Source organism: Panthera uncia, chromosome F1 (genome assembly GCF_023721935.1).
Source record: "Panthera uncia isolate 11264 chromosome F1, Puncia_PCG_1.0, whole genome shotgun sequence".
Classification (NCBI taxonomy): Eukaryota; Metazoa; Chordata; class Mammalia; order Carnivora; family Felidae; genus Panthera; species Panthera uncia.
In genome coordinates, this window is record NC_064813.1 from 37,721,994 (window position 1) to 37,744,140 (window position 22,147).

A 22,147-nucleotide genomic window follows, 5' to 3' on the forward strand; every position below is an offset into this window, starting at 1 on the left:
GAACTTTTAGATCATGACCTGAGCTGATGCCAAGAGTCCAATGCTTAACCAACCGAGCCACCCAGGAGCCCTCCAATGGGTATTTTTTTTATCGTGACAAAATGGTTCCAAAATATAACAAGTCTCCAGGAAGAGCCAATAAAAAGTATTAAAGAAGAATAATGGAAGACTACCATGGTGGTACATGAATTACATTAATGGACTCAATTCCTCAATCCCTCTCTGCATCCACCTTTTTTGCAGTGTGACTCAGCAGTTCCTTCTAGGAAAAATGGAATGTGTTTCCCTGCACCTCAAGTCTAAGTTCAGTCCCGTGAATTGTTTTGGCCAATGAGATGTTAGCAAACTTGCTGCAAGCAGAGATTTATAAAAGTGCTTTTGCATTTGCTTCCTGTCTGCCCTCTGCACCTCACCATGGAACATGTCTGGGCTAGCTGGCTGGTGGTTAAAAGATATGTAGCCCAATTGCATGCATTTCCTTAGACCACGAGCCAGCAGACCACCAGACTTAAGAATGAGCCTAACTAAAGCCAGAAAAACTTCCCAGCTTAGCCCAGCCTAAATTACAAGCTGCAAATGCAAGAGCTAAATAAACATTTATTGTTTTAAGCTGTATTTTCTCAGTGGGGTTTTTATAAGAAAATTAAGCCCTATAGAAAAAATATTTGAGTGACTATTTTCTCAATTCTCCCAAATGGTACATAGTTAATTCATTACATATAATAAATATCTTAGGGTATTAAGGCTTAATTATCTTCTGGAACCCTGCTAAGAAGGGATGTTTTATGCCATTGCACTTTGGATGGTTGTCATATAGCATAATTGTAACAACAGATAACTAATACAACCATATATGCTTTATAAAGTCATCATTCTTAAAATAATGTGTCATAAAAATGACAGAGTAATGGACCAAAATTAAATATCAAAAAGTCTGAAATCTATAAAAAATACAAAATAAAAGTGACATTTTAAGAAAGAAATGGAGCATTGTGACAAGTGGCTACTATATGCAGAACAAAAACCTAACTCCTTGACATCTTGCCTTCAAATACACTCCATATTGTTAAAAAGAGTATTTGTTTGAAGAAAAAGCTGTATTATAAAAAAAATAGGTAATAGTTCACATCATCTTCTACTGATAAAGGCCTTTTTAAGCATGATTACCAGTAAAGGAAACAATAATAGAATGACTGATAGATCTATGTGAAACTTTTAAACACCACTGTATGTTTAAAAATCAAAAATATTAACTCTGACACAAAATTTTCATATTTCAACAAATAGTTAAAAGGAAAACAAGAATTAAATTTGGTAATTCCTATTACTTATATATGTGTTTTCATAGCAAAAACTTATTGAGCTTCTTCTATATGCCAGAACTGTGTATTTGGAGCTTAAATAGAAAGCAGGGGGAAAAAAAAGAAGGAAAGAAAGCAGAAAGAAGCACAATCCCTATTCACACAGCACTTAAAGTTTAGTGAAGAAGCCAGAATAGAAGCCAGTAAATAAGTACAGGAGAGCATTCCAGTAAGAGGAAACTGCATGTGCAAAGGCCCTGTGGTGGGAGGGACTTTAGTGCATTTGAGAAACTGAAATAAGGCCAAAGCAGCAAGAACACAGCAAACAAATGAGAGACTGGCTCAAAAAGAACTAAAGAGGAAAACAGGGGCCAGAAGTTGCAAAGCTTTATAAGGCCTCAGGAAGACATTTGATGTTTACCCTAAGAAAGTTACTTAAAGTGAATGGTTTTAATTGGGTGGGTGACATGATCATATTTGTGCTTTGACTTTCTGACTATAGACAAGATAATTTATTCAAACATGTGAAGTTAGTGAGTTACTGTATTAACACAGGCAAGAAGCTCTAGGAATTTGGCCCAGAGGGATGGTAATGAAGATACTGACAAGTGAATGGATTCAAAGATACTTTAATGATTAAACACACACACACACACACACACACACACACACACACACACACAAGCTTGGTGATGGGAAGGATTAAGGGAGTAACGGAAAGATAATATTCTATTATGCCAAAATGTGATCATGGCATTCACCAGGCAAGTTAAAATCAGTAGAAAACCAGGTGGGGAAGAGACGGATCATGAGCTTTATCTTAAATATTAAACATATTAAGGCTGAATTGTCTCTGACACATTCATGTAGAAGTGAAGTAAGAGGTTCAGTATAGAGTAGAGGTAGGAGCTAGAGAAAGAAATTTGGATCTCATCAGCATTTAGCGGATAGCTGAAGCTACAAACATGGATATTTGAAGCTGTGGGAAAGCTTCTCAAAGCAGAGACCGAAGACAAGTATCCCTAAGACTTAGCCTTTAGAAGTTCCCAAGATTGACGGCCAGCTGGAGAAGAACAAAGACTTGCGAAAGCATGAGGCTAGCATGAAAGGAGAAAAGCCCAGGGTGGGGGAGGAGTAAAATCACCAAGGCCAGCAGAAGAGAAAACTTCACGAAGCAGTGGTCACCAATGTCCAACTCGGTGGAAAGGCCAAGTCAGACAAGGACCTGACAAGGTGGTATCCTGAGCAAGAGTTGCCAAATGCATTCAGAGGTGGGAAAATGAAGACATCAAGGACAGTCCTCCCCGTGAACCCACGGGGGATACCTTCCAAGACTCCTCGTGGATGCTTAAAACCAAGGAGAGTACCAAAATTTATATATCCTATGGCTTTTTCTATACATACCTATAATGAAGTTTAATTATAAATTCGGCACAGTAAAAGATTAACAACGATAATGATAAAACAGAACAATTATACCAACATACTGTAATAAAAGTTCTGTGAATGTGATCCCTCTCTTTCTCTCAAAATATTACACTGTAGGGGCACCTGGGTGGCTCAGTCGGTTAAGCGCCCCACTTCGCTCAGGTCGTGATCTCACGGTTCATGGGTTCCAGCCCTGAGTCTCTGTGCTGACGGCTCAGAGCCTGGAACATGCTTTGGATTCTGTCTCCCTCTCTCTCTGCCCCTCCCCCGCTCGCTCGCGCGCTCGCTCTCTCTCCCTCTCTCTCTCAAAAGTAAATAAACATTTTTTTTTAATTTAAATACTGTCATCTTTACAAAGTATCTTAAAAAAAATATTACCCTGTACTCACCCTTCTTGTGACGTTGTGAGATGTGAAACTGCCTACGTAATGGGATGAAGAGAGGTGAGTGACGCAGGCGCTGTGACGTAGCTAGTCTACTATTCACCTTCTGATGATTCGTCAGGATCATCTGCTTCCTCCCCGCGGTTTGCCGTGGGGAAAATGAAATCACAGATAGCGAAACTGCGGATAAGAGGGGAACTACTATATAGGCAACTCTTGTCAGAAAATAGGTTGCAGAACAGAAGGATTATCGAGAGATGTGAATAATCTTTCCCTGCTTTCTTCCTTTTTGAATTTGCCATATGTTTTGTTATTAACAGAATTTTAAGTTTATTTATTTTTCATTTACACCCAACGTGGGCCTCAAACTCACAATCTGGAGATCAGGAGTCACATGCTCTTTCACCTGAGCCTCCGGCGCCCCCTACAAAACGTTAAAGGTTATTAATATCGTCAAATTCAGTACTCCAAAATTTTGTCAGTAAGTATAAAATGGATAATAGTTTAAAATATATGGGCGATTTACATACTAAGTGGTATATATTAGTCCTCATCATTAAGGTTTGTAAGAAATAGAAGTAAAAAGTAAATGTAATTTAAAAATCAAAAGTAAGTAATGTATGGAAAGTTCTTACTTCCCTGGCTGACACAAATAGACATTTTCTTCCCTTTTCTCTTTATATGAATAATACTACAGTCTAAGACAATTGAAAGATTTTGTGCAATTGAAACTGAGCATTCTGCTTTATCAATGTTAATCTTCATTGGACAAATTCTACTTATTTCATCTCTTTCTTATTCTGTTAGTACATATATACTTCCATTATAATTAAATTGATATAGGTTTAATAAGCAAACAAATATTTCACAAAAATACCATCCAGTATTTTTGGTTGTGGTGTTTTTTAAAAAAGATAGGGCACAATTTATGCATATACACATAAGTAAAGAAATGGGTACACAAACATGTTTAACTTGTTTAAGATCAAAATTATTTGATTAGGGGCACCGGGGTGGCTCAGTGGGTTGAGTGTCAGACTCTGAATTTCAGCTCAGGTCTTGATCTCTCGGTTGGTGAGTTCGAGCCCCACAAGGGGCAGGCTCTGCACTGACAGTGTGGCTCCTGCTTGAGATTCTCTCTCTCTCTCTCTCTCTCTCTCTCTCTCTCTCTCTCTCCCTCTCCCTCTTTCTGCCCCTCCCCTGCTCATGCTCTATCTATCTCAAAATAAGTAAAAACTCTTTTTAAAAAAAGAATATTTGATTAAATGAAGCAGTGAATAAATTTTTTTCTTGCAAAAATTTTGCCTGAGCCTGAAAAGGAATAGGAATCAGCGCCTGGCATTATGAATGCATTTTATCAGGTGCCATAGGCACATAAAAATTGGATTCCTGCTTTACTCATATGTTGGACATAAACCAACACCACTCTGCAGCAAGTTCCCTTACAGAAGGAACTCTGTCTAATCTCTTACAAAATGTCCTAAATAAGAAAATAAAAGAAGTAGAATTAAAGCTGTACTATACCAGGGCACATTTATATTTCTGACAACTATGGATTATTCAGTAATACCCCTCAGTGCACCAGTAAGCAGAGAGCATGGAAAGCTAATAAAAGTAATGAAGTCTTTGTAATACATGAACTCACTGCTATTAAATCTCTTCTGAGAAATGGGATGAGCCTGCCAAGTTTGTTGGGAGGACAGCTGAATTTGTAAGCTGGTGAAGTGAATATAAGTTGTGCCACGTGGCAACAGGGGCTGAGAGCTAATGGGTGTTAATCCTCAGAAACTGAATGCTTTCTCTAGCCTTCAAATTTATTGAGAAGTGATCATGACACAAAGCTGGATTTGTCATATCTGTGTACTTGTCAGCAAAGTCCAGAGATGAAATCGCAGTTTCATAGTATACAAAGCTTGGGTGTATCATAGTTGCTACCAGTATTGAGCCACACAATGTAAACTTAACATTCTTCGTCCAATGACTGATATCATTTGCCATCCCTGTTTAAGGCCTGGTGAAGTGCCTTAGTTGTCCAGAGCTCCCTGGAGCCACGATGATATTCAGGTCTATGGAAAGTGCTAGTCAAGTGGTGTATTGGTCAAAGACCAACCAGGAAACAGCACACTGTAATTTAGGAAAGCTTAATATACAAAGGTGTGGGCAGGGTACACGAAAACCACAAAAATAGTACAGTACATACCCTGAGGTAGTATTAGTGGGGAGCATTTACCACTCCTGGAACAGAAGTGTCAAGAGAAGGAAGAGGTTACTGGAATCTAGAGACAGAAAGGGCTATGCAGAAAACGTCACCTTACAGAAGCTGTGACTTTCAGAAGAGGGACACAGCCAGTCTGAAGCCATCCTGCAGGGAGGAGGATAGGCAAGTAATACCCCAGCCTTCTCTTCCCTCTACTCTCCAGCAGGTGCCGCCCATTGACTGAACCCAACCAACAGCCCAGGGCAGAGAGCCCTCTGAAGCAGTCTCTCCGGCATGGTGCAAGGTGGAGTAGCAGGTAGGGTAACCTGAAGGGGCAAATGGAAGGTACCCAACGTAAGTGGAAAGACAGTGTTATTGTCTTAAGTAAACTCTAGCTTTGCCTAAGCCTTATTTTATCGGTAGTTCCCTAGATGATATTATTTGCTTGGTTTCCTCTCCAGCAGGAAGAGTTTTAACCTAAGAGTGGGTGAAGGACATTAATCCCCCATAGTCAATTTCCTTAAGCATTTTCAGGTAACATTATCTCCTGCTTCCCCATAAAAATCAAGAAGGCTCACCTGAATCCCCAGGAGAATATTTATTTTCGTTTTACAAAGAATGCCTGTTGTTGAGTCGTGGCTTTTTTTAAAAAAAGAGAATAATTAAAGCTCTCAGTTTTTCCTTTTACAAATCAGGTGAGCAATGTACTTACTCTGAACAATGACAGTTTTTTGGCTGCTTGTGAACCCTGGAAATATTGATCAGTTAAAAATATTCGGACGCTTGCATCTCCTGGATTTGCTTACTGCAGCCCTTCTTCCTGGTCGGTCAGGAGAACACCAGCAATTTTGTTCTCATGATAAATTATCCTCCCTGGTAGGTCACTCTTTTTTACCTAAAGTCACAATTTGCTCCTTCCTCTAGGTCACAACCTGATTTTTCAGGGTGACAGATTTATTGCTTGCTTTGTGCTCCAAAAAACAAATAGCCAACATTGCTCAAAATACAGTACTGTCACAATAACTTTGGCTATTTCCCAATGGGAATAAGACCTGGCATTTATATTCCTGTTTGGATTTGGTAGAGAGAGAAAGAGAATTTCCACATTTCTCCAGATCTGGGCTGGAGATTGGTAGTTAGGTTCAAGCAACGCTGCCAGCGTAAGCAAGTGTTTGTTGGCGTAGTCTTGGAGGTTCTCTTCTTCTTTTGAGGAAGTCCAAAAAGCAGAGCAAACAGCTACTTCTGACCTCCAAAGTAAGCCTTTTCACTGATGGCACATTTACCCCTTCCATCATAAAAGCCCAAGTCACCCATAAAATGTCCCTCAAACCTGAGAAGGAAGCTGTGATATTAGGTAAGGTCATGTCGAAGACCTCTCATGGTGGAATGTGGATTAAAGTGATGAACCACATTTCCAGGACTGTTCATAAAAAAGAAAAGGAAAGGAAAGGGGAGGGGAGGGGAGGGGAGGGGAGGGGAAGGGAGGAAAGGGAAGGGGAAAGAAAGAAAGAAAGAAAGAAAGAAAGAAAGAAAAAGAAAGAAAGAACAAAACCCACACTCAAGTCTTCCATGGTTCCTTCCCCAACCTGCCATCTGGATATGCTGCAAATCTCCAACCCTGCATCAAACCCACATTGCACATTTGTAAATGCTGTGTGACCTTGCAAACGTCATTAAACAGCTCTGTGCCTCCGTTTCCTCATCTGTTAGATAGAGAAAATTATAGAACATACTTTATAGGGCTGTTGAGGGAATTAAATAAGCTACTGCTTATAAAGCATGTAAAACAATGCCTTCCTATGCAGGAATTAGATAATGTTTATAAATTTAGTCTGGTGAAAATAAAGTGGTATCTTCTTTGTGGTTTCCATTTCCTAAAATGACTGCTCACATCTTTTGCCATTTTTTTCTACTCTGGTTGTTAATCTTTCTCTTATTCATTCATTGAAATTCTCTATTCTGGGCTAAACATTTGCTATTTGTGTGTTGCAAGTATGGCTATTCTTATTCATTCACTTTTAAGGATGTGGAGGAATGGTTGGCAGACCAGCTGAGGGTTTATTTGGGAAAAGACACTTGAATTGGCTTTTAGCTGGGGGCAAGGGCGAGAAGGAATACCCAGGGCAGTAGACTCCCCAGAAGGGTAGACTGAGGATTGGGACTGAGCCTCAGGTGGGTCTCCTGTTCCTGTAGCCACCCTGCACAGCCCCTTCCCCCAAAGGCTCTATGGCAGCCACAGGAGCGAGGAGCCTGGGAGCAACCACAGTGGCTGCTCAGTTGGACAGGACATCAGATGACTCAGAAACCAGCTTCCCATCACGTGTCTCAGCCTTCTTCACAACCACAACCCTGGAGGAGCTGACTTGGCTGAAGGTACTGGAGCCCCGCCGCAGCAGAAGCAGGACTGGAAGGAGCTCAGGCTGTAGTTGTGGCCAAGGTTCCTGAGGCCCCCCCAATGGGCGGAGCTCAGCCCACAGGAGCAGCCACCTTGGTATGGTTACTCATGTTGTGCATTCCAGACTCCAGCTGTATCTCCCCGCCCTCCAGCAGCTTGCAGGTGGTGGCGATCTCCATGTCCAGGGCCAGCTTAATGTTCCCAAGCTCCAGGCCCTCACACATCTGTCCTGCCATGGTCCACTGGGCTCGCTGCAGTGCAGCCTCCACTTGGCGTCAGCGTCCTTCGTGACCAGCTCCCCACACTGCCCGGTATCAGCAAGGGCAGCCTCCAGGGAAGCCCCCTGGCCTTTGAGGCTGTCGATCTCAGCCTGGAGTCGGCCATTGTTCTGGTTCATCTCACAAATTGTCTTTATGCAACTGAGGTCATCCCTGTGCTTCTCAGCCAGTGCCAGCACCTCTCATACTTCTAGTACAAGGTCTCAGCCTCGGCCGGATACAGTTAGCAATCTCCTTGTACTGGACCTTGACCTTGGTGATGATGCCATCGGTCCAGGAGGCTGCTGCTGTCCACGGAGTGGAATGCAGAGGTGTCCGAGATCTGTGGCTGCTCTCGGCTCTCCTCTGCACAGGCCGGCCAGCAGCTCCAGGAGGGACTCCAGCTCTGCCTCATCCATGGAAGCTTCACCCACAGCCTTCTTGACTTGGAAGATGCATCTTCCCATCTCTGCGTGCTCTGTATCTCTTCCTCCTACTTATTCTTGAAGTCCTCCGCCAGCCCCTCCTGTTGATGGGCTCCACCGCAGGTTCCAGCTTCTCCTGGGCCAATGTGTCCAGCTGGCACCCGAAGCTATTGATGTAGCTCTCCAATATGTTATCCATGTTGCTCCGAGCCGTCTTCCACTGCTGCAGGAGGCTCCAGTTGGTCTCCAGAATCTCGTTCTGCTGCTCCAGGTTGCGTAGCTTGTTGATAAAGGAGGCGACTTGCTGCTGAGGGTCTTGAGCTGCTCCTTCTCCTGGATGCACACCCTTGGATGTTGGGGTCCACCTCCAGCTTAAGAGGGCTCAACAGGCTTTGGTGCCCTGAGACAGCTACGGTGCCCCCTGGACCCTCTCGCCTGCGTAGCCCCTGACCACATTCATGCTGGTGCTCAAGCCACCTCTGAAGCTGCTGCTGCTGCCCACCTGGGGGGCTGGGGAGCTGATATGGGAGCCAGGTGTGCCAGAGCATGAGCTGCTGCTGAAGGCCCAGGGGCCAGAGGTAGACACCTTATAGGACCTCTGGGTCACCCTGATGGACACGGTAGAAGCTGGAGAGGAAGCAAGTAGGCTGAACCAGAGATTCCAGAGGGAGCCAAGGATGACTTCTAGGTGGGGCGTTCACTCTCATTATGATATGCACAGTATAGATTTTAATCAGGAAAATAAGAATTTTCAAAAAAGGCATTGAAAGGCAATGCCCTAATAATTGGAATAAAATATTCCAAACAGGCTGACTGCCAGCCTTCATTAGACATTGCTTTTTACCAAATCAAACTGGCTTAAACGTTACATCAAATTGTTAAATCAGAGTAAATTTATAAAATAATCATCAATAATAACACATTCGGGGATGCACAGAATAATAAACACAATTCCTGCCTTTATCAGATTTAACATCTAGCTATGATGAAAGAATAAGCACATTAAAAATATTTAAAATCATAAGGAAGTATAAATTTTAGGTAGTACACACCACTGTACGTCTCGTTATAATTCATTCCTATATTTAAGAAACTCATTTCATAAGTCACACCAACAAAGACAACAAAATGGTGAAAACTCATTTCCTTCCCTGTTGACGGGAATCCTTGAAAAGTCACAGTTTCTAGTGTCCAAACCATGAAAGAACAGATTTTTGTTATTGGAATTAGTCCATGGATAGGAATATTGTCATAGATTCAGTGTCCAAGAGGATGATCGGGCTGCAGCTAAGTCCTTGTTCTCTTTCTCTTATCTTTACCATCTCTCATTTGTGTAGTATGGTTTCTAACACATCATGCATATGGGGAAACTCCTAACCTTTAAAAAGTCTCGTTATCTTATTTATGTAAACATTCTTAAGTTTTTCAAGGCTCTTTCTATATAGGTCTTGAGTGATAAATGCATGTTGGTTTCAATTATTTTTATTCTTAAGCATTTTGTGATCCAAATATGACCTCTGTGGACTCAAAATATTTTTTTTTAATGTTTATTTATTTTTCACAGACAGAGAGAGAGAGAGAGACAGAGCATGAGCAGGGGAGGGGCAGAGAGAGAGGGAGACACAGAATCCAAAGCAGGCTCCAGGCTCTGAGCTGTCAGCACAGAGCCCAACACGGGGCCCAAGCTCACGAACTGCAAGATCATGGCCTGAGCTGATGTCAGATTCTTAACTGATCGAGCCACCCAGGAGCCCCTTAAATTTCTTTTTTTTTAATTTTTTTTAAATTGTTTTTGACATTTATTTATTTTTGAGAGACAGAGAGAGACAGTGCATGAGCAGGGGGAGGGGCAGAGAGAGAGGGAGACACAGAATCCAAAGCAGGCTCCAGGCTCTGAGCTGTCAGCACAGAGTTCACGGGGCTCAAACTCACAGACCGCGAGATCATGACCTGAGCCGAAGTCGGACGCTCAACCGACTGAGCCACCCAGGCACCCCTGGACTCAAAACATTTAAAGTCTCAGGTGTTTGTTTCAAATCAGTCCAGCTTCGGTCCTTAGTTCAGTATTGGTTATCAGAGAACAAGAATATGTTAAAACACAGTTTTCTCTGGACAGAGAAAGAGGAAGAATGCCAGGCAGGATCCACGCTGTCTTGACAAAGCCCGATGCAGGGCTTGAACTCATGAACTGTGAGATCATGACCTGAACTGAAGAGTTGGATGCTTAACCAAGTAAGCCACCAGGCACCCCATTTTTTAAGGTTTTTTTTTTTTTTTTGAGAAAAAGAGAAGGGAGGGGCAGAGGGAGAGGGAGAAACTCAGGCAGGCTCCATGCTTAGCGCAGAGCCAAACACGGGACTTGATCTCACTACCCTGAGATCATGACCTGAGCTGAAATCAAGATTAGAATTGATAACCGACTGAGCCACCCCGGCACCCCAAAAATATTACATTTTAATTGTAAAACTTTATTCCTGAATTCTTATGACTGTTACAAGCCAAAAGACCAGTTGGCAGAGCAAGTATTTAAATTCTGATGTATTGTTTCAATTCAATAAATGTTTGTAGTAATGGTAAGAATAGTTCATAGAAAATGAACGTCTGTGTGCCAGGCCCTGAGCAAAGCTCTATCAGAACTAGGGCTTATCTACTCAACTCAATATATGCTTCTTGTGATCGTGGTATGTGCAAAGCACTGTCCTAGGCGTTTTGGAGTCTATACTCCAAATGCCTGCCTTGGTAGCTCAAAGACTGGAGAGAGCCTATCTCTAAAGGAATCTGGAAAGGTTTCCGAGCCGATGTTAGCACATTATGGCTTGAAAACCGAGGAAGCCTCCCCCGCTCTGCCCGCCCCACACAAGCCACAGGGGCTGGGCCGCGGGCCTTAGCAGAGGCACTGCTGCAGCAGGACGCTGCCCACACAACTCCATCCCCACCCCTGCACAGGAGCTCCAATCCCCATCGCCCTGTGCGTGTGCTCTTTTTGACTCTGGTTTTGTGTTTCAGTCCTGCTTGGTGGTGGTGTCACCTGCTCATGAATTGGTTTGTGGCCACGGCCCATTCTCACCTCAGCCTGTCACATACCCCCTGGGAAGATCTGTTAGGACTCAACAGATCACCATGTCCATATAGCTCCTTAAGCTTTTCAAAGTATCATCTCAGATAAGGAAATGTGTGGAGATTTAAAGGTGATTAACTATATCACTATGTAGTAAAGAATATGGATAGCAAAAAACACTGGATTGTATTAAGCAGGAGTTACAAACCTGCAAGGCATCTGGGGGAAATAGATTGGGCACATAATGACATCCCTGACTTCAACCCACCGGTATTTTTTCAATTTACATTTTGTAAGATGATCTATAATGACATGCCATCGAAACGTAAATACTTCCACAGGAATCAGCAGAATTTTCCAAGGTCCCATCCAAACCACTCTGTACACATTCATAATCCGAATAACAGAATTCCTTTCCCTCTGTCAGTCACTGTGTTTGTTTTCTTTTCGTGGCCATCAGAAGCTACCAGTGAGATAACTCAGAAAATATCATGCACAGAGAGCTAATTGGAATGGACTTTGCTACTCCTTGGCTGGTTTCAAGAAGCTGACCTCGAGCAAGAAATTTCAGAAAATGGGGAGTGAATGCATGAGCAATGTGTTCGAATTCACTAACTCTGTTCACAATTCTCTTCCGGGAATGATCGACTCAGAGGAAAATAAAACCACAGCTGAGCCTTAATGGTGGGCACTGAGTGGAATGTAATAAAAATATTCTCTTTTTAATATTCATTTATTTTTGAGGGAGGACGCACACAAGCAAGGGAGGAGCATAGAGAGGAGGGGGCAGAGGATCTGAAGTGGTCTACATGCTGACAGCAGAGAGCCCGAAGCAGAGCTCAAACTCACAAACTCACAAACCTGAGCCTGTAACAGACACTTAACTGCTTAACCAACTCAGCCACCCAGGCACCCCTTTCCTCATCATTACTTCAGGAAACCATGGAGTTTAATGGAGAGATCAGTGAATTTAAGGCAGAAAGATGGAGATCTAATCTGCCAAAAAGTAAACATTAGTCCTTGCCCAGGATCCTTCAGTTTCTCCTGCTGTAACAGGGTGGGGAGTAACTAAATATTCTCTAAGATTCCCCAGAGTTTTAACATTGTCTCACTAGATTGCTCTCCATTCTAGGCAAGCTGGTTTTCCTAGACTATCCATTAAGTATCCAATATACAAAGGAAGAGATTCTTAAAAGTGGCAGAAGTTAGATTTCAGGTCAAAATTGTTTCTCAAGGTTAGAGTCTTGAGGCGCTTGGGTGGCTCAGTCAGTTAAGTGTCCAACTCTTGATTTCAGCTCAGGTCATGATCCCACTGTTTGTGAGATCTAGCCCCATGTGGGGTTCTGTGCTGACAGAGTGGAACCTGCTCAGGATTCTCTCTCTCCCTGTCTTTCTGCCCCTCCCCTGCTCGTGAGCGCTCTCTCTCTCTCTCTCTCTCTCTCTCACTATCAAAATAAATAAATAAACATTTTTTTTAAAGATTAGAGTCTCTCTCTGTGAACTAAGATAAAGCAAGCACCACCTCTCAATTTGACAGAGACAAACTGACTCTCTGTGATAAACTGAAATCAAATGCCTAAAAATTTTTAAAGTTACATATAAAGCTTTTTGGCCAATCCTGTTTCTGTATTGGGGCGCCTAGCTGGCTCAGTTGGTAGAGCATGCGACTCTTGATGTCGGAGTTGTAAGTTCAAGACCCATGACGGTATGGACATTACTTAAATTTTTTTTTAATCTTTAAAAAAAGAACCTGTTACTGTATTATTGTCATTCAAATACTTAAAAGTAAACTGTGTTGATAAGGTGCCAGATAAAGATGCCTACTGCAAGACAACCTGTGCCTCTCCTTCCCATTTATTCTCAGCTTTCTTTTCCAGGAGGGGCCCTCCCCAGCCACCCTGTCCTAAAACGTACCCCCAGAGGCTTTCTCTTCACCCTTTACTTTTTTCTTGAGTACTTATCATCATCTAACATAAGATATATTTTATTTACTTGACTTATTCTTTCTCCATGAAAGCAGAGAATTTTGTCTATTTTATTCACTGCTAAATTTGTAACATCTAGAACAGTACCTAGTACATAGGAAGCACTCAACGTTTATTTGTTGAATGCATAAGTAAATATTATTTACCATTATGATAAAACAATTGCCACTTTTAAAAGAGTGGTGTATATCTGGTATATAACCGGAATAAATGTAGGCCTGCATTCAGGATGTTTTCCAGCTCCAGATTACAAGAAAGGTACACCTTTGGTAGGTACACCCGACCAAAAATAACTACATAAATGAACATTCCACATTGGCAATTATGACACAGTCTGAAGTCTGACATAAATCAAGGGATTTAACTTCAGGATGACAAGAGAATCAGAGAAACACATTATTCTCAAGTGTCTTCAGTCTGGGTTTGGGTGACACACAGAGTAAGCAAAGGTATCCTAAAGGCTTTTTTGCTGGAGTGGCAGCCAGACTTGTCTTGCTTTTGCTTTATAAGCGCAAATTATAATGAATAGCTCTATGATAAAATATAATTCTGGTTCTCACCCACATTCCAGAAGAAGAAACTCCAGAATCTCTCTTTGGGCTTCTCCTAAATTATTCCCGAATTCTAGGGGCTGATGCAGTGTGAACGGGGGGTGGTTAGTCAGTAAGATGCCCACCAGAGTAGGAAAGGCCATTCCGATGTCTTGCCCACCTGTCCGCCTCTCAGTTCTCAGTTCCGTGTGCCTCATGCTTAGTCTACCCCAGGCACCAGGCAGCTCTACAGCATTGTAGTAAGATCTGCTCTGTGACTCACCTGCAAAATCACCATCTTGTTTTGCCTCCCAAAGCCCAGAACTGTCTTTTCAATACTGACATACAGGATCTTTTTCCCTCTTCTTCCCTTGCTCAGAAACCATTCACTATCCTGCTACCCACTTCCTCTCCTCAACCCCTAAGTTCCTTAACACACACACACACACACACACACACACACACACACACACAAACAATTTATTTCACAAGACTCCTTTATTCCTATATCCCAAAACCTAAGTACTTTTTGCTTGGCAATTGCACTAAATTGGCTCTCATGTAGCTAGTTCCACTTACCTGTTTACTCTTTGGAAGTAACACTTTCTTGTCTTGTTATCAATTTATCACCTCCAATGCCACCCCCATTTCTAGGCTTGTCCATTTGGTTGGCAGAATTCAATGCCTTGCAGTAGTGGGACTGAGGACCCCATTTCCTTGCTGGCCATCACTCACACTCAGCTGTAGAGGCTGCCCATATGCCTTACTGTGTAGCCCTGTCCATTTTCAAACCAGCAAGAGTGCATCAAATCTTTCTCAGATCTCCTATGGTTGGTAAGTGGCAATCAGCCATGTTGCCTAAGCCAAAAATTTGGTGATCTTTCTTGACTCTGTCTGTGTATTCAATTCTACCTCCATATGTATAAAATTTATCCACTTAGCCTCATCCCAACTGTTTTGAATTCTAGTCCAAGCTGCCATTGTCTGCTACCTGATATTTTGTAACAGCTCCTTAACTAGCCTCCTTGCTGCCCCACCTCCTGGTAATGGAGTTTCCTCATTGCATCCAAAAAGGTTCTTCTAAATCTTAGATCTGGTCTGTTTTTTTAAATTGCCTTCCTAATTCCCTGTCATCTTCAGGATAAAGATCAAATTCCTTACCATAGTCTACAAGTGACATTCCTAATCTAGTCCCTATTTATCTCTCTGATTTCATCTCTCGCTCCTCTCCCTACCCAATCCTCAACACAGAATAGAAGAAAATCCAGAATCCCCCTCTTAGGGCTTCTTCTAAATTATTCTACCATTTTCTCCCTGTCTCTCTGCTCCAGCCTTTCAGAACTACTTTTTATTCACCCAACATGCCTTCTCCTCTCCCGCCCACCACCAAACCTGTAGGCAGGCAGTTTCATTTTCCTAGAATATTATGTCCTCCCTCTAGGCTTTCTTAGATGTCACTTTAGAAATCATGTCCTTAAGAAATCTTCCCAGGGCCGCCTGGGTGGCTCAGTCGGTTGAGCGTCCGACTTTGGCTCCGGTCACGATCTCGCAGTCCGTGAGTTCGAGCCCCGCGTCGGGCTCTGTGCTGACTGCTCAGAGCCTGGAGCCTGTTTCAGATTCTGTGTCTCCCTCTCTCTCTGACCCTCCCCCGTTCATGCTCTCTCTCTGTCTCAAAAATAAATAAATGTTAAAAAAAATTAAAAAAAAAATAGATAAATGTTTAAAAAAAAATTTTTAACAGAAAAAAAGAAATCTTCCCAGACTTGCCAAAGGCTTCCCTAAGTCCCATTATGTTGTACTTACTCCACCAAACTGTTCATTATGTTCTGTCATCAATGCCCGTCTCATGGTACTTCCATCAGACTGTAATGAGACCCTCAAGGTAGGAACCATGTCTTCTCTCTTGTGTCTCTAGTAGTTAGAAGGTGATTAGTAAATGTGAAGCACTACATTTTTTAAAAAGTTAATGCATGAATTTATTACCAAAAGTCACAGATTGTTTCCCCTGGAAAGTAAATAGTAGGAGGTTAAGAGTACAAGAGATGTATCGGTGAGTAATACTAATTAGGAAGAAAAAAAGGAAGAGCCAGATGGGCAGAGCTAAATGTCAGGCTGAAATGCACACCTGACAATGTCTCTGCCAGCTCAGCAGAGAGTGTGCGACAAAGGTTTCCCATGACAGGGGCTTCACGTTAGGCACATGGCTGGACTGCATAAGCCTTGCTTAGACATTGGTGGAGACCCCTCTGAGAAGAGTATGACCTCGGCCTGAAAGCAGAGGCCAACTCTGAACAAGCCAACAAGTGGAGTTGTCAGCTGAACACAACTTTTGGGAGCCAAGTAACAAACAAGTCTTTTTTTTTTTAAACAGGTTTGTTTGTTTTTTAATGTTTATTTATTTATTTTGAGAGAGACGCAAAGACAGAGAGAGAGAGAGAGAGAGAGAATCCCAAGCAAGTACTGTCAGCCCAGAGCACCACACAGGGCTCAAACTCACAAACCAAACCATGAGATCATGTCCTGAGCTAAAATCAAGGGCCAGGCACTTAACCCACTGAGCCACCCAGGCACCCCCAAACGAGTCTTTTCTTGAAGGGGGATCTGAGTAGCACATCTCCGGGGCTACCATACCAGCAAAGGTGTCCAAAAGCGTGTTCCTTGGGCTTTGAAAACAATATCAAAAAATGGGTTCTAAAAATAGTTTAACTTTAGTAACGTCAATGACAGTATGTATGAAGGGGCACCTGGGTGGGTCTGTTGGTTAAGCCTCAGGCTCTTGACTTCAGCTCAGGTCATGATCTCACAGTTCATGAGTTTGAGCCCTGCATTGGGCTCTGCACTGACAGTGTGGAGCCTGCTTGGGAGTCTCTGTCTCCCTCCCCCATTCATGTGTTCTGTTTCTCTCTCTCTCTCTCTCTCTCCCTCTCTTTCTCTCTAAATAAGTAAACTTAAAAAAAAAACAGTATGTATCAAGATAATACTGTATTAACATAATATCAACAATATACGTTAACAATATTTATAAATAACATCATGTTTTAAGTATATTTCTCCCAAGGTAACAATTTTTGCTATTTTTGAGGAGAGGGTATTCATTCTTTGAACACATCAGTTCTGGCATATTTGGTTTTCAAAATCTTAATCATATGAGAGCACCTGGGTGACTCAAGTCAGTTAAAGGCCTGATTCTTTATTTCAGCTCAGGTTATGATCTCATGGTTTGTGAATTCAAGCCCTGAGTCAGGTTCTGCACTGACAGTGAGGATTGTGTTTAGGATTGTCTATCTGTCTGTCTGTCTGTCTGTCTCTCTCTCTCTCTCTCTGCCCCTCCCCACTTGCACACACACTCTCTCTTTCTCTCACTTAAAATAAATAAATAAACTTAAAACAATACTTAATCATATGACTTTAGAATCATTACTCTTACATATACAGGATGATGAAGTCTTGTTTCATTTTATTAACATATATTGTTAGAATTTCTAAACGGGCTATTTTTGACCCAATATTTGTCTTTTAACAAATTGTAAAGGAATAGTAAAAAGTAAATTATTGTTCTAATATGCTCACATAATCTAATTTGCACTCCTGCAACCCAGAGTCTGCAAAATGTCAATCACTTAATGACACTTTGATAAACTGAGCAAAATGAACAAATTCCACTAAATATACTGAGAATAAAATGCGAGAATTTTTGCTTTTAGCACTTCATCTCTATATTCAACTTGATAACTATACATTTTAAATTGAGATTTGATAGAATCTAAAGACAAGTTTTCCTATATTTTCAGAAACCAAAGTAGTAGAAACAACCACAAATTTTCAGGAAAATATTCTATGTGAGGCAAGTTGTTTCATGAGGCCTAGATTAGAAAATTCCACTTTAAATATCTTGTGCAGGAACACAGTGACCACACATATGCAATTTCACCAGACTTCATAGTATATGAGCAACATAGTTCAAATATCCCCAGAACCTTTTTCTAATATTAAATATGTTGTGTTCCCCATCCTAAATCATCTTTATAATTTATTCAGTCATTTTTTCTGATATCTTAAATTCTTGGCTTTTCTATATCCTGTATACATACTCAAACTTTGCTTCTAAAAGAATAGAGTCCAGGAGCACCTGGATGGCTCAGTCAATAGAGCATGAAACTCTTAATCTCAGGGTCATGAGTTCAAGCCCCATGTTGGGAATGGAGCCTAGTTAAAATTTGAACAATGTATAAAAGAAAAGAAAAGAATAGAGTTCATATACTGCCTCACAAGAGAAGGGTTCTATGGGTTACCTATAATATTTGGAAGACAAAAATTATTGGTGAGAAAAAATAATTATTGGGGTGGGGGGGATAGTCAAACTGATTCTATCCTACAGGCACGTACTGAACAATGACTTCATACAGAACTCTGCAAGGTGTTTGGGATACCAGGATGTACAAACTAGAATCTTGCCTCTGGTAGTTTGCATTTTAGAGAAGGAGAAGAAAAAGGAGAAGGAGAAGGAGAAGGAACAAGTGGGAGAGGAGGAGGGGGGGGAGAAGGAAGAAGGAGAAGAAGACAACATAGAAAGAAACTTTACTGATGAAGAAGCATATAACAGTGAAGAATGAATGTGATGTGAGCATGAACTATCAGAAATAAGAAGAGGAGATTTTAACAAAATGGGTCTATTTTGTGTATGTGTATGAGAAGAACACTTACCATGAAAGCTACCCTGTTAACAGACTTTTGTGTGTGCAATATAGTGTTGTTACTGCAGACACAGTATTGTACTGGCTTTGAAATACAAAGCATATAAAATAGCTGCCTTTTGAAGTTGTGGTTGAAAAATGGATCTTATCATCATCATCATCATCATCAAAGAATGATCACTATGTTGCTGTCAGTCCACGATTATCATGTGAGATTCCCTGGGTTGTTCACACCTTTAGAAGTCATACTGCCTCAGGAGTCATATCACCTCTTTCAGATCCCTAAACTCTTACTCTATGATAACACACTTCAAATAGTTCTCCACATAATGGTTAACTTCCTCTTAAAGCAGTGGTTTGTGCCCTCAGGAGACTGGTATTCATTCAGTCAGCACTTACTGAGAGACGACTAGATGTCAGCCTTTCAAGAAAAAAAAAATCATATAAGCTCTCAAGGAGTTCACCTTTTTCTCTACACCACAAAGTCCAGCCTGCAATTAAATGTGTTTGCATGGGAGTGCCTCGGTGGCTCAGTTAGTTAAGGGTCCAACTCTTGATTTTGGCTCAGGTCATGATCTCACAATTCATGGGATCAGGCTCTGCACTGACAGCACAGAGCCTGCTCGGGATTCTCTCTCTCCCTCTCTCTGCCCTCCCCCCCACCCTCAAAAAAATAAATAAACTTTTTTTTTAATGTGTTTGTATGATTACTTATTTGAAGTCTGGCTTCTGCATTACACTGTAACTTCCCTGAGGCAATATAACATATTGGCTAATATACGGGACTATGAAGTCACACTGCCTGGGTTCAAATCCTTACTGTGCCACTTACTTGCTGTGTGACCTTGGAAAATGACTCAACCTCTCTCACACCTGAGTTTCATCATCTGAAAAATACCTACCTTGTAGAGTTGTTGTGAATACTAAACAAAATAAAGTCTATAAAGCCCTTAGTATAGTACCTGCCACACAGAAATGCTTGATAAATGTTAAATATTTCTAGGATAGGAGTCATTTCTCCTTTGCTATACAGTTTATTCCTTGTGCCTGATACCCACCAGTGCTCAATAAAACAATTTAGTTCATTTTGGTCCCATTAAGAGTACACAGAGCAGATACTAAATGCACTGTTGAATTCTTTAATTCAACAAAAATTTGACCGCCTACTATGTGCCAGGCAGTGTTGATACAGCAATCAAGAGAACAGTAAAAAATCCCTGTTCTTATGAAGCACATAATATAATGGAAGAAAGACATGCCAAAAACATAATGCATGTAGAAATGCTATCTTTAAAGGTGCCTAGTGCTAGAGGACAAAATAGCACAGAAGGGAGACTGGGAGTGCAGAGGAATAGGTTGAATGTTTAAATAAGGTAGTCAGGATAATCCTCCTTGAAAAGTTACCATTTGAACAAAGACTTAAAGGGGTTGAAAGAATAGGCACTGCAATCATCAAGGTAGGGCATAGCCAGTGCCAAGTGCCTGAGGCAAGAGCATGCCTGGCAAAGGAGCAGCAAAGGGACCGGTGGGGCTGGAGTAGAGTCAGTAGAGGGGAGAAGCGTAGCAGATGGGGTCAGAGAGTTAATGGCAGGATGGGAGAGGGCACAGACCATATAGGGCTCTGTAGACCATTGTGAGAACCTGAGCTTATACTGTGTGACATCAGAGCCAGCATTGAACAGAATGACATGATCTGTCAGACATACGTATAGATATAGATATACACATATATAATTAAGAATCAATCTAGTTGTTTCCTCGGAATACATCAGATAAAGGAAGGAGACCAGGTAGGCAGCTGGTATAATAAACCAAATGAGACATGATGGTGGCTTCGATCATAGATGTAGTAACCGATAAGCTTCTGGATGCATTTTGCAGATAGTGTCATCAGGATGTCCTGAAAGATTGATGTATTCGGAGAAAAAGAGTCGATGAGGTCTCCGAGGCTTTTGGTTTGAGCAACTGAAAGGATGAGGTTGTTATCAACCAAAAAGGGGGCGGTGAGTGGGCAGAACTGGGGATAAGGAAGATCCAGAATTCAGTTTTGGATACATGAAGTCGGACTTTCAAGTAGAGAGCTGAATAGGCATTTTGGAGTACAGGCTTTTGGGCCTTCCTCTAGGTGGGTCAATCTGAACTCTCTCAGGACTGTCTTCTCTGAAGGAGAAAATCATATGGAGGAGTTGGGAAAAAAATGTCTTTTAGATTCTTCCACCTTTAATTTATTCAGCTGGTATTTATTTTATTGGAGGTCTTGAATGTATCGGGAATTCCTGAAGGTGCTGATACAAATGCAAGCAAGAAAACAAAACCCAACTCTTTCCTCATAGGACACATTCCATCTTTAACTCTGTGATTCTGCAGAATGACCCATCCAAAGGAACAGCTAAAAATCTGAGCCTTCCCAAGGGTTAGTCCTGGAATTAAAAATAAGTGAGCTGTTGAAAAGGTTTTTCTGATATTCTGTTAGGTCTTTTTTTTTTTTTTTAACTGTTCAATGGAGAATGTGAACCAGGTAGTCAGTTTGACTGCGATCTAGAGCATCAACATGTGAGAGATCAAGATGGAACATCATTGTCACAAAACTGCCTTTTCTGGGCAGCGCCCTGGAAGAAATTGCCAGAACGTGAGTTTTCTAGTTAAAAGGAAAAAATGTTGCAACTACTCAAATCAATAAATGACTACCTCTATCATCTCTGTGGCCACATGTGTGGAAATATCCTGGCAGCACAGCCAGTATTTGTTCTAACATTAGCACATTCAAGGAAAATCAAAATGTGCTGTTTTTGGTTGCCAGGCCCTCTTAAAAGCCTTCTCCCTCCCATCACCTCTTAGATGAGATTGACATATCTGCAGGGTAATGGAGAGAAGCCAAACCCCTTTTTCATCTACAAGGACCATGGCTAAAATTATCTATAGAGTATGCTCCCCAGACAATTGTATATCACGTCTGCCTAGAACAATAAACACAAGATTGAGTAATGAGAGGAAACCCAGTGGATTACACAGACACCCTTTCTGGATCTCAAGTCCTAAGTACTTTGTGTTCCCTCTGCCTGATGCCCCATTCCCCTAGATATTTACTTAGCTGGCTGCTTCTCACCAAAACTTCTGAAGCTCCTCACCTCAGAAGGACTTCCCTGATCGCATCTTCTTAAAGGGGGATCCAACACCCCCCAGACTCCCAAGTGTCCACAGTGATATAACTGCGCTTCCGATAGAACTGTATTTGTCACTCTGAAAGAATCTTGATATTTAACTTCTTGATAAGCAACTTCTTGATATTGTTTCAATCTCACTTGAATATAGGCTTCATGAGGGCAGGCACCCAAGACTGTCTGATTCTCCTTTGCAGGGCCAGAGTTGAGAATAGTGCCCAACAAATATTTATTATCCAATGAGCAAATGCTTGACCTGGATTACCTGGGTGGTGGTCTACAGTGCCTGAAGCCTGAAGATCGTTTTTCAATCGCTCCATTTCAATGGGTTAA

The 22,147-nt window shown here is 41.7% G+C and overlaps 1 long non-coding RNA gene and 1 pseudogene across 2 annotated transcripts in view; both read right to left on the reverse strand.

The window, feature by feature from the left end:
- LOC125925922 (uncharacterized) overlaps positions 1 to 4,223 on the reverse strand; it is a 196,374-nt gene extending 192,151 nt beyond the window's left edge. Inside the window, exon 1 of one of the 2 annotated variants that reach the window (XR_007458931.1) lies at positions 3,119 to 4,223. This is a non-coding gene — a long non-coding RNA (uncharacterized LOC125925922). The remainder of the gene's footprint in view (positions 1 to 3,118) is intronic. The other variant, XR_007458932.1, reaches the window with a different exon arrangement.
- Positions 4,224 to 7,573: 3,350 nt separating this feature from the next.
- Positions 7,574 to 9,077, reverse strand: LOC125925805 (keratin, type II cytoskeletal 8-like; annotated as a pseudogene).
- Positions 9,078 to 22,147: the final 13,070 nt, after the last annotated feature.